Source organism: Aulonocara sp. 'chitande type north' Nkhata Bay, linkage group LG1 (assembly GCF_057382095.1).
Source record: "Aulonocara sp. 'chitande type north' Nkhata Bay isolate Kocher_YH1m ecotype deep benthic linkage group LG1, A_spYH_male_GT1.1, whole genome shotgun sequence".
Taxonomy (NCBI): Eukaryota; Metazoa; Chordata; class Actinopteri; order Cichliformes; family Cichlidae; genus Aulonocara; species Aulonocara sp. 'chitande type north' Nkhata Bay.
This window is the reverse complement of record NC_141344.1, coordinates 29,664,999-29,677,678: the sequence shown is the minus strand read 5'-3', so window position 1 is coordinate 29,677,678 and position 12,680 is coordinate 29,664,999. Positions and strand designations below refer to the sequence as shown.

The following is a 12,680-nucleotide window of genomic DNA, read 5'->3' as shown; positions in this document are numbered from 1 at the left end:
CCGTTCCCCAGTCACTGCACTGAACTGTTTTTTTGCTGTCAAAGACTGACTGCAAGTCACGACAATTTGCAATTATTTCCAACTAGTCACCCAGAAGTCACTTTTCGATTCCAAGGTGACTACACGGGTCATCAGTTGGGAGGTAACCAGCTTTCAAACAATCATGTTGCAACTCACACTGACTGCAATCACTCTTTATCACAGCCTGGTTTATAAATGCAGACACTGCCAACAAACTGCAACCAATCTGAAACAGCAATAAGTGTAACTCATGCGTGATGCATCTTTGTACAATAGGAGACTCGATGCAACTAGTTGTGTCTGCAAGGTTGCAGAGCTGGTATGTCATTTGCAGTAAAATCGCCATCCTGCAGAAACCATGTCGCTATTTGTGGTGGAATTTCTTAAATTCTAAATTTCAAATCCATGATGTTCTCACTGAAGTAGTTAATCTGTATTTCTGTATACGCAAAAAAAAATTTGTATCCAGACAGCAACAGATTTGCAACAAACGACAAGAGATTTGTGATTTTTGCCAGATCTATAACGGTTAATTGCCACATTAGCTCAGACTGTGTGTCATTTCCAACTTTACTCCATTCACTTTATGTCAGGTTTCAGTTAACGGACTCAGGCGCAGACCGGGACTCCTTACAGGATTTACAGATTTTATTTACACAACGACACCAGGTGATGCTATTTACAAAGTGCTGGAGGGAGGGGAGGGGGGTCCAGGGTTCCGGGGTATGTGAGGGAAAAGACGGGAATCTGACGTCCTCCAAAGGCTCTCTCTCTTCACTCCCCACACTGGGGAAACACCATCCACTCACTCGTCCACAGGATGACAGGCAGGCAGGGAAAGGTCTGGGATAGATCTGTACACAGAGATTATAGTTAGAGGCGAACAGACGGAACGAACTCACAGATCCTTATTTACAATCTACTGAGCGACTGACGCTGATAACTCAACGATCCAGCGACGAGTGACACAGTGCTGCTGTCTTAAATCGGCCTTGTGATTATCCCGATCGGCAGCAGGTGCGTGGGCCAGGGGCGGGAGCCCATAATGAGCATCGCCCCGGCAGGAGAGAGAGAGAGAGAGAAAACATGTTTCCTAATACAGAATCAGCTGGTGAGGCACAGGGACCATGACAGTACCCCCCCCTCAACGGGAGCCCCCCAGCGACCCACCAGGCTTATCCGGATGCAGACGATGGAACGCCCGCAGCATGCGCCGGTCCAGGATGGCCGCCCGAGGGACCCAGGACCGCTCCTCCAAGCCATAGCCCTCCCAATCCACCAGGTACTGGAAGCCACGCCCCCGCCACCGAGAAACCATGATACGGGTGATCGAGTAAGCCGGCAGACCGTCCACGAGCCGGGGGGGAGGAGGGGGCCTGGAAGGCGGGCACAGAGGACTGGACCGGAGAGGTTTAACCTGAGACACATGGAAAACATCGTGTATCTTCATGTTGCGAGGCAGCTTGAGCTTAACAGACACAGGGTTAACCAAAGCCGAGATCTCGAACGGGCCGATATAGGCAAGAGAGAGCTTCCTGGATTCCGCCCGGATGGGAACGAAGCGTGTGGAAAGCCATACCTTCTGCCCAACAGTATAGGCGGGAGCGGAGGACCGGCGGCGGTCAGCGAAGCGTTTGTTGCGGTCCATGGTGCGTAACAACGCAGCCCGGGTGGCCTTCCACACCCGACGACACCTACGCAGATGCGCCCGGACGGATGGCACAGAGTGTTCGCCTTCGATGGAGGGAAAAAGAGGTGGCTGGAACCCCAGAGAAGCTTCGAAAGGGGACCGGCCCGTGGCGGAGGAGGTCATGCTGTTGTGGGCGTACTCGATCCAGGGCAGTTCCTCGCTCCAGACGGCCTGGTTGGAAGAGACGACGCAGCGCAGGGCCGCCTCCAACTCCTGGTTCGCCCGTTCGGACTGGCCATTGCTCTGCGGATGATAACCAGAGGAGAGACTGACCTTAGATCCCAATGAGGTGCAGAACTCCCTCCACACACAGGACGTGAATTGAGGACCCCGGTCAGACACGATGTCATCTGGAATGCCGTGCAGGCGAAAGACATGGGTGGTGAGCAGGCGAGCAGTCTCCAATGCTGTAGGCAGCTTGGGCAGAGCAACAAAGTGAGCCGCCTTAGAAAAGCGGTCAATGATCGTGAGTATGACCGTATTACCTGCAGATGGCGGGAGGCCGGTCACAAAATCCAGAGAAACATGGGACCATGGTCTGGTAGGCGTGGGTAAGGGATGAAGCGGACCCGAGGGTGGCTGGTTTGGGGTCTTGTTTCGAACGCAGGTTGTACACGCGGAGACGTATTCTTTGGCGTCCCGGCTCAGGGTGGGCCACCAAAAGTAGCGCTGCAGGAAAGTAATTGTGCGGTGTATTCCTGGGTGACAGGAGAAACGGGCTGTGTGTGCCCACTGTAATACCTGAGACCTGACAGGTTGGGGAACGAACAGGCGCCCCGCAGGGCCGCCTCCTGGATCCGGTTCGGCTCTCTGAGCCTCGCGAATGGCCGACTCGATTTCCCAGGAGACAGCCCCCACCACACAGGTGGCCGGGAGGATGGGAGCAGGGTCCGCCGGGTCTTCGGAGGTGGAGAACTGTCGAGACAGGGCGTCCGGCTTGACGTTGCGGGATCCTGGCCTGTAAGTGATTGAAAAGTGGAACCGCGTAAAAAACAGAGCCCACCTTGCTTGTCTGGCGTTAAGCCTCTTTGCGGTTTGCAGATATGCCAGATTCCTATGGTCTGTCCAAACGATGAACGGTTGGGCAGTGCCCTCCAGCCAGTGCCTCCACTCCTCCAAGGCGAGCTTGATGGCAAGAAGTTCCCGATCGCCAATGTCGTAGTTGCGTTCTGCGGGGGTGAGACGACGGGAGAAAAAGGCACACGGGTGGAGCTTACCATCCCTCTGTTGCGAGAGGACCGCTCCTACTCCCGTGTCGGATGCGTCCACCTCCACCACAAACTGCAGGGTTAGGTCGGGCTGGACCAGAATGGGTGCTGAGGCGAATCGCTCTTTCAGCTCCAGGAAGGCTGATTGGGCAGCATCGTTCCACTGAAAAGGAACCCTGGGAGAGGTCAATTGTGTTAAAGGCAGAGCTACCTTGCTATAGTCCCGGATGAACCTCCTATAGAAGTTAGAGAAGCCGAGGAACCGCTGCAGCTGCCGTCGGTTGGGGGGTTCAGGCCACTCCACCACGGCTTTCACCTTAGCTGGGTCAGGACGTAGGTCTCCCTGCTCGATGACGTAGCCTAAGAAGGCAACTGTGGACACGTGGAAGACACATTTCTCACCTTTTACGAACAACCGATTTTCCAGCAGGCGTTGCAGGACCTGTCTGACGTGGGTCTCATGCTCTGACAGTGATTTGGAGAAGATCAGGATGTCGTCGAGGTAGACGAAGACGAACCTGTTGATGAAATCCCTCAAAACATCATTAACGAGTGCTTGAAAAACTGCAGGAGCATTAGAGAGGCCGAACGGCATAACCAAGTATTCAAAGTGTCCAAGGTGAGTATTGAAGGCGGTCTTCCACTCGTCGCCCTCTCGGATCCGAACTAAGTGATATGCGCTCCTCAAGTCCAATTTGCTGAAAACTGTCGCCCCCTGGAGCAGCTCAAAAGCAGAGGTCAGAAGTGGGAGTGGATATTTGTTTTTGATGGTTATGTTATTTAATCCACGGTAGTCGATGCACGGGCGGAGAGACTTGTCTTTTTTCTCGACGAAGAAAAACCCTGCTGCTACGGGCGATGAGGATGCGCGGATCAAGCCGGCGGCGAGGGACTCTGAGATGTATGACTCCATAGCCTCTCGCTCCGGTAGAGAGATGCTGTAGAGACGGCTAGTAGGCAATGGCGCGCCAGGGAGTAAGTCGATAGCGCAATCGTACGGTCGGTGAGGAGGCAACGACTGGGCCCGGTCCTTGCGAAACACTTCGGCGAGATCATGATAAACAGGGGGCACTCCGGACAAATCGGAGGGCGCGGTCGACTTGGCGAGGGAGGCTGGTGTGTGAGGCGGTGAGGCGGATTTAAGGCAGGTCATATGGCATTCCTCTCCCCACCCCGTAATGCGTCCCGTAAGCCAATTAATGCACGGGTTGTGTTGACGAAGCCAGGGGTGCCCGAGAACGAGCGGCGTCCGAGTGGCCTTAAACACAAAAAAACATATTTCCTCAGTATGGTTGCCAGACAGAGTAAGAATAACGGGCTCAGTGACGTGAGTAATGTCAGGTAGGCGCTGGCCGGACAAAGCAGTGACATGCAAAGTGTGGGGAAGAGGTTCCTGCCCTAGCTGAAGGCGGTCTGCTAACTCAGAGTCAATAAAATTCTGTTCCGCCCCTGAATCTATCAAAACGGAGAGAACATGACCTTTGGTGTTGACCGTGAGCTGGGCAGACAGCATTAACCGTGGAGGAGATTTGTCTTGGCTGAGACCGCCCACCAGCACTCCTACCGTCACTGGTGGGCGCGACCTTTTGCTCGAGATGGGCAAGAGGCGACCACATGTCCCTTGTGGCCGCAATAGAGGCACTCACCGGCAGAGATACGGCGCTGGCGTTCCGCGGCAGAGAGATGCGAGCCTCCAATCTGCATGGGTTGCTCTCCTCCGTCTGCGCTCTCTGCCTGCCGGGAAGAGCTGGGCTCCGAGGTGGAGCCAGCCCTCCACTGCCCCGTGGCCTCCTGGGAATTGTAGTGCCGCGGCAGACGACGAGCTCGCAGCCGGTCATCCACCTTGATACATAAAGCCATTAACTCGGTAAGAGAGTCGGGGAGATCTCGCATAATGAGTTCATCTTTCACCTCTTCACGAACATTATTGAGCAGTGCACTCCGTAAGGCCTCCGGGCCCCAGCCTGTCTCTTCAGCCAAAATCCAAAAATCAATAGAATAGTCAGACATGCTCCGCTTCCCTTGTTTGTAGTTCAGCAGACGAAGCGCGGCGACTTCAGCGCCTGAGCCTTTATTGAACACAGTCTGGAATTTAGACAGGAAATCAGCATAGGCAATCCCGGGATCCGAGCTAAGCACGACCTGAGCCCACTTTAAAGCACGGTCCCGCAGCAACTGGACAAAAAAGGTTATTTTGGCACCGTCGTTGTTATGGAAGCACCGCTGCTCACGGAACACAAGAGTACATTGAGCCAGAAAACCAGCACACTTGTCCGACTCACCCGTAAAAGGTTCCGGCGTGGGCAGGGGTCCGTCCGAGGGTGGCAGAGGTGCCGGAGGTGTGCTCGCAGCGGCAGGCACAGGCTCCTGGGGGGCGGGAGCCGCCGGCCGGGGATCACTCTCCAGAGGTGTTAAGCGAGCGACCGCCTGCGTAAGCGCCGCCATTTCGTGGTGGAGCCGCTCGAGCATTTGCTCATGTCGAGCCAGAGCAGCTCCCTGAGCGATGAGTGCCTGAGCGACAGGGTCCTGAGCGGCTGGGTCCCGACCTGCTGAGTCCATGATGGCTGGATCGTTCTGTCAGGTTTCAGTTAACGGACTCAGGCGCAGACCGGGACTCCTTACAGGATTTACAGATTTTATTTACACAACGACACCAGGTGATGCTATTTACAAAGTGCTGGAGGGAGGGGAGGGGGGTCCAGGGTTCCGGGGTATGTGAGGGAAAAGACGGGAATCTGACGTCCTCCAAAGGCTCTCTCTCTTCACTCCCCACACTGGGGAAACACCATCCACTCACTCGTCCACGGGATGACAGGCAGGCAGGGAAAGGTCCGGGATAGATCTGTACACAGAGATTATAGTTAGAGGCGAACAGACGGAACGAACTCACAGATCCTTATTTACAATCTACTGAGCGACTGACGCTGATAACTCAACGATCCAGCGACGAGTGACACAGTGCTGCTGTCTTAAATCGGCCTTGTGATTATCCCGATCGGCAGCAGGTGCGTGGGCCAGGGGCGGGAGCCCATAATGAGCATCGCCCCGGCAGGAGAGAGAGAGAGAGAGAAAACATGTTGCCTAATACAGAATCAGCTGGTGAGGCACAGGGACCATGACACTTTAAAGATGGCAGCTGACTGTGAGTAGTTGCAGATCTGGTCTCAAAAGATCCATTTCAAAGGCAACAAGATCAGAAAGTCGTTTGGACACGGCTGGTTGTGCCACAGTCTCTGCCCGCTGTCTTCTTTCACATAATCTTAGAACGGAACACAGCTGAGCGACTTAACCAAACTCAGTGTCTGCTGGAGTGAGTGAATGCTCTGCGCTCTTATTGGTCAACCTCGCAGAGATGACAGAACCATCATGCTACATGTGAAAATTAAAACTGAACATGCTAGCCTCTCAGTTGGCATCTTAAAAAGCATCCCAGAAGGAGAATCATTTTTTTGTCCCTAATGGCACACACTACGTGACATAAAACAGTTGTCATGGAAATGCGCATGTTATTTCCTCCTAACCCACTTCCTGTACAGTCTTTTTTAGTTGTGTGATGAAATACCAGGTGTGTAATACTTATGATAAAGGTAAAAGTCAAGGGAAGACAAAGGTGTGCTGCTAGTGTGGCACAAAGCAATTGAATGACCCATTGATACACAAGCACTAATACAATTAGCGGTGACACCGGCCTATTAAGAAATTGTCGAGCTCTTGCCGCATCGTGTATAAAAACAATATTGCGTCAATCTGAGTTAATATCCCAGGTCTCCAGAAAGTGTCATCAATTAAAGCAATGTCAGGGAATGTAACTCTGGTTTACTGCTCTGCTAAATGACAGCTCTCCAGCACAATTAACCATCCATTCACTCAGATATATATCATTTTCATTATTTGATTGTATTTACTTCCACACAGATGCAACAAGTGCATAATTATGGCTGTAATTAAGCTGCAAAAAAAACCCCCAACAACACAAGCACTGCCACATGAGCACCTTTGAAACAATGAGTGCTCGATTCATTAGCATCTGCTGTAAGCTTATTAATCATCTAACAGGCAATTAGCAAGCTGTTACCATTGGCGGCTGGTATGTAAATATATTCCTGGGTTAATTTCTTCCTCAGATAATAAAGGAAACATTATGAAAATGAGCTCTGCCACTATGTAAATGATCTATGCTGTTAATTGCACTGCAGTGTTTCAACTTGGATCTGCAAATGGCAGCGTGATGGGCTGGCACGGAGGTTATATGCCAGGTTGCTGAGGGAATGAAAGTGGTAGGCATCACACTGCAGCCTGCATGACAATTTATGGGGTGTTCAAATGCCTTCCGCCAGCCCTTCTGTCAAATAGATAATAAACCTTGGCTAGCAGAGGTGGGCCCAGAGGGACTGGCCATGTGTGAAAGAGTGGGGGAGTAAAAGCAATATATGGTAAAAAAATAAATAAAAAAAATAGTGACTGTGTATGTGTGTCCAGTCCTCTCCACACTGAATAAGCCTACTGCTTAATACAACACCAGCATATATTATATCCAAAGTAGTTATTGGGGGGGAAAAAAGACAAAAACAGCAACAAAAAACCCCCAAAAACACACACACACACAAAAACACTAAACGGCTTCTCACACAAATACACTGCATTTTCCATTAGCTAATTAGTCTTCACTGCACATGTGCACGTGTCCCATGCCATGGCCACACTAACAGGATATCAAGCCATGCTGAGAGGATTTTCTGGCAATCTACTGCTGAATTCACAGCACAACAGCACTAATGACACTCGGGCCCGACATCCATCATGGCAATGTTCATAAAGCCTGTGCCAACATGTAGCTTCCCTTCGGCCCTTGGTGCTAATCTATGCAGTGCAGGCACAGAGAAGCCATTACAGCTCTGAATACATGATGAGGCTCACAACTAATACTTCTCTCCACACCAGGGGGAGGTTGGAGGACGAGAGGCAATATAATTGAGGCCAGGAGGCAGATTGTGATCTATTGACAGGGCTCTTAATCTGACAGTTGTCCCCTCAGAGATGTTGACAGACAGCTGGGTGGGCAACCATAGCCTTTTACGTGGATGCACGCCACATAGTCCTAACTGTTACATTCACACCACCCACCGCAAACCTGATGTCAGTTTTCTTTCTGTGCAACACAAAATCATCAGGAGACTGTTAACTCGGCACCTTAAAAACAAAAGGAACGTGGATGAATGCCACGCTGAAATCTGCAGTTAGTACTGTGTGAAGCCCAAAATATTCCCTGTATTGAAGTGCTACATATGCAATATAAGAAACCCGGCTGTTCACCACATATCTGTTTTTTGGCTCACTAACAATGCGAAATACATATACGTTGGTATTTTTTTATACAGCAACCTAAGGCCACATTTGAGACGACACAATCACTTCGACAAAAGCCGACTGTGATTTCAACAAAATGCACAGATTAGATCTCCTTCCATGTTTGGAAATGTGCCGCCTCCCTCCGTGCTGCAGAAGTGCTGCCAACTTTCAATGAAAAAAAAGCTTGAATGACACGATGCACTAATTAACATATCTATGACGTGGTTGCATCATATGTGCAGCCTGCCTAACGCCAGTAAGTGTCAACCATTTAGATCCACTAGCTTCGTTCCTTCCTAAGCCGATATTTTAACAAGGCAAAAATTCCAGTAAAGCTGTTCTCATTTACATATTTTTCCTCGTTCTTGTTGTCAGACAATGGGGCTAGTATGAAATACTGACTCTGCCAGAGCCCATTTAGACTATATTGTTCACCAGCAGTCACTTAGAAGCTATTTGCAAAGCTGCTGCTTTGCCCTGCTAAAATCCTTGTAACTCATGACAACGTCTGACAAAATCCTCACATAGTGATGCCAGTTGTGCTATATTTACGTGTAAAATGACCACTCGGAGAGAAAGGTGGTAAACACGAGCAGCTCATTCACATTTCCAACGCAGTCCTAAAAACTTTGCTGCTCCTGCTGGTTGAACAGGACAGATGCAAAGACAGATGTGCCTGCAGTCTAAAGGCATTTTTTGTGCGTATTTAAGTAATTTGACGAAAATAATAGTAGCAGTATTCTTTAAACATTCTCTTATATTGTGCAATAATGCTATCAGAGGTTGCTTAGGTCACTTCCAAGCATTACACAGCCTGAACTTTTCAACTTTTAATATTTATAGCTTTTGCTTGTCTTAAATATAATAGCGAGCAGAATGCGGCTTTTCAACACTTGGATGAGCAAACAAGGCATTTAAACATATCATCTGCAGCTTGCAATCAGTAAATTAAATCCATCAATAACTTTGATGGATGAAGTTATTTTTAGTTGTTATATGTGAATAAAATAGGCCACACTGGTGGTATTATATTCAAAATCGCTCCACAAAAATGCTGAAAACACACAGTGTGAAATTCTTTCATCCCTAAAATTTGACACACACTGCTCTGTGAAAGAAAAGGACGCAGAGGCACACACATACTATCACACAAACTGCTCTCCAAAGCCAATTAGATTACATCAGTGAGTCACATGCTAGATGGCTTCACCACTTAAGTGTTCCCAAACGACCATTTTTTCCACTGTCTCGGGTGCGTCAGGCTGTGATGTGTGGCCCAATCATCAGCAACACGGAGCCCTCGTATATTTAAATATGCGTGACTACAGGGCATGTTATTCTCCCCACATGTTCCCTGGTCTGCCTGTAGACTCGACTGATTTATTGACGCTCAGTGACATGGGGAGGAGATAGCAGATAGCGTAGCGGGACTCCAATGCACCACAACTGATGTGAAAAGCAGCCTAGCGTCTGAAATCATTTGCAGTTGCACTCCCAAGGCCCCAGTGATTTAAAGAGACATACTTCAGAGGGCTTCGGTGCCTGCCAGGGAAATGTAGTCACATCACATTAGACCCAAAGACATGCAAATAAATGCTGGGCCAGTGGAATCATCCCAGGCACATCACTGTTTCAAGGTTTCATTTTGAATCCAAGAGCCTTCATAGTAGCCTATTGAGTTTCATTTTGCACAGCTCTCAAACTTACATCACAGCATGTTTGAATATCATTTGATGGCACGAGTACCTTGAACTGTCAGGCTGAACCAGTCCACAGGAAAAAAAATCCCCAGAAATCTAAAAACAGGCTCATTTGCGAGAGCCACATTGACGAAAACTTCGACCACTCCTTTTAAAATCCTCTACCATGCAATCAATGCAGAGTTTGAGTAATGCTAGGCCCATTAGAGCTGACCAAATTGCTGCAGGAGGCAGAGAAAGAGTGTCATCTATTGTGGGAAACGATTGCTTAATATAGCAGCCGGGGCTTGAAGGAGTGCTTACCAGAGCACAATCCACTAAAATCAATAGCAACAGTCAGGCTATATTGTTTCAAATGAGGAAAAAGTGCAGCTACGATAAAAAGCACTCAATATTGGTGTCTGAGCTGGTGAGACGCTGAGTCAGGAGTCAGGAGTAAGTAATGCAGCGCTGTAGGCAGAGATGGAGGGAAGGAGGAGACAAGGGGTGAAGGTGTAAGCAAACAGTGTAAGCAAGCGCCATCCATCCTGAAGGTCAGGAAACTTTTCAGGTTACGGCACTCCAGATTTCAGTGCTTTTTAATTTACCCACACTCACATCAGTTTCCTGCATGGGAATGATGACTAATGTTTTCAGCTATTTTCTAGTTAGATATGTTCAGGCCAACTGGTGCTGCAGTAACATGGCAGCAGGAAGCTGTACAGGAAGACTCTCTCTCCGTGCTAAGTGCAGAGGATTACATGTATTTGTCATTAAATGAGGCACTTGCTCACTTATAGCAATGCAGTTGTTGTTGTTGTGTCAGCAACTATTCACCTGGGACTGCTTTGAATTAAAGTGTTTCAAAATAATTAAAATATTACAATATATTAAAGAGGTGTTCATCCCGTGCCAGTTAACCTCTAATCATCTCAACGTAGGGCTGTGCGATATGACAAAAATCTCATATCCCGATGTAAGACATTTATCGTCCTGACAACAATATAAATCACAAAAATGCAACATTTTCTGTAAATTCTGTGAATCTCGGGCAGCTCGACTTGCATGAAGTTTTTCCAGCTGGGCGTCCTGTACCTGGATTCGAGTGTATGAAATTATACATTTTTAGACATAAGTTGTAACGGCCGCCATTTTCTTTCACAGTTTGAGTCTAAGATTTATTTTTTTAGCACCTGGTGGCTCTTTTTTTAAACTCGCTGCATACTCTTTCACGTGATTCAGTTTATTTTGAAAAGTCTCAACAGGATCCTGAGCTTTATTGGAAAAGTTTTACGTGGAAAACAAACAAGCGGACAGTGGAGCCACGCGATGGTTTTACCGTCATTGTTGCTAACGACAACACATAAAAACAGGCGCTTGTCTGTCAGTAGTGTGGTTATATTAAATATAAGAGAAAGAGAGAACTTTAAGAAATTAATATAGCCACTACAGTGACCATCAAAACAATGAAAAAATATTGCTGTAAACAGTTTATTTTGCAACAGCACGAAACAAACGATAGCATAAAATGAAACGATAGATGTTTTTATATTGTCATCCGATATATATCGTTATATCGAACAGCCCTATCTTAACGGCAATCTCTTCTCTTCACAAAGACAAAAAAAACTTCTGAAATTCACCTAGAATTAATTCCACTCATCTCTAGCTAGGGTGTAATCCCCTAAAATGTCTAAGTTTAGTTTGGAAGTGAAAAAAGATCTGATTAGTTCTGATGTAGTCTGCATTCTTAAGTCTACATACATATATGTTTTAATTTTATATGAATATATATATTCTCAGCAACATCAGTGGAGTTTGAGCAAGTTTTAGATGTGTGTAGTATGTGCATGCCATCCTTAAAAGAGTGAATAAATATTGTAAGTAGGCCCATGTTGTGACAGACACAAAAAAGCAATAATGACTCTCCAGCGAGTCGACTCCTCTGACTTGGAAAGCAGTAAGTGATGGTAGTCCCTGTTCTGCTCTGCAGCCTCGGTGAGGTTGGCACATCTGCACAAGAACCAGCTCTCCACCTGCTGCAGGTTCTAGTTAGACAGGCCCTCCGGTCAACAGTGGCTCTCCAGAGCAGAACAGCAACTCCTGCAGTCCAAGGAGGCGGAGCTGGAGTTGGTCCAACCGCAGGAGAGTATCCACCCTGCAGAGATAAGACAGCCGCTGGCGAGCACGCTGTAGGGAAAGTGAGTTGCGTTAATGTACGTGGGCAGCCCACCCAAGAAAACACTGTACGCTAGTTCATTTTCTGTGAGCAGCAGCTTGGCGCTCCTTTGAGCCTAGCCCCAAGGAGTTACTCACACATTAAACCATTTTCCATCAGCTTCGAAGAAAGCATGTGTGACATTTATTTAAAGTTATAATAATGTAACTACAGCCACTGCTGTGGCTGCGACTGTTAAAAAGGCGACCACAGGAGCTCACAAGTTCATCAGAGCTCTCAGTGCAAATCAGTTTAGGTTACTGTGTTGAGTCACTCCTCTTTTATTACTGCATATAAACTTCTTCCTCATTTGCTACTGAGAAAAGACTTGTTAAAAAGTGATTGCTTGTCAGATTACACAAATATATGTTGTTTAAAACCTGTAAATGAATAACTAATGCTGTTTTTCTGGCTTCATCTAAATCCTAACCTGGACTTTCACTACAAGGTATTGAACTTATATCAGCATTCCTCAGGGCTGTTTATATCTTACTCTCTGACATATTTCTTTTAGA

At 47.9% G+C, this 12,680-nt stretch overlaps 1 long non-coding RNA gene across 1 annotated transcript; it reads right to left on the bottom strand.

Annotated features, from left to right (window-relative positions):
• Positions 1–617: 617 nt before the first annotated feature.
• LOC147339322 (uncharacterized) lies at positions 618–1,661 on the bottom strand. The gene is made up of 3 exons (XR_015129112.1): positions 1,601–1,661; positions 1,192–1,438; positions 618–1,012 (listed from the first exon to the last, which is right to left on the bottom strand). It is a non-coding gene; the product is annotated as an uncharacterized LOC147339322 (long non-coding RNA).
• Between the last annotated feature and the right edge of the window lie 11,019 nt (positions 1,662–12,680).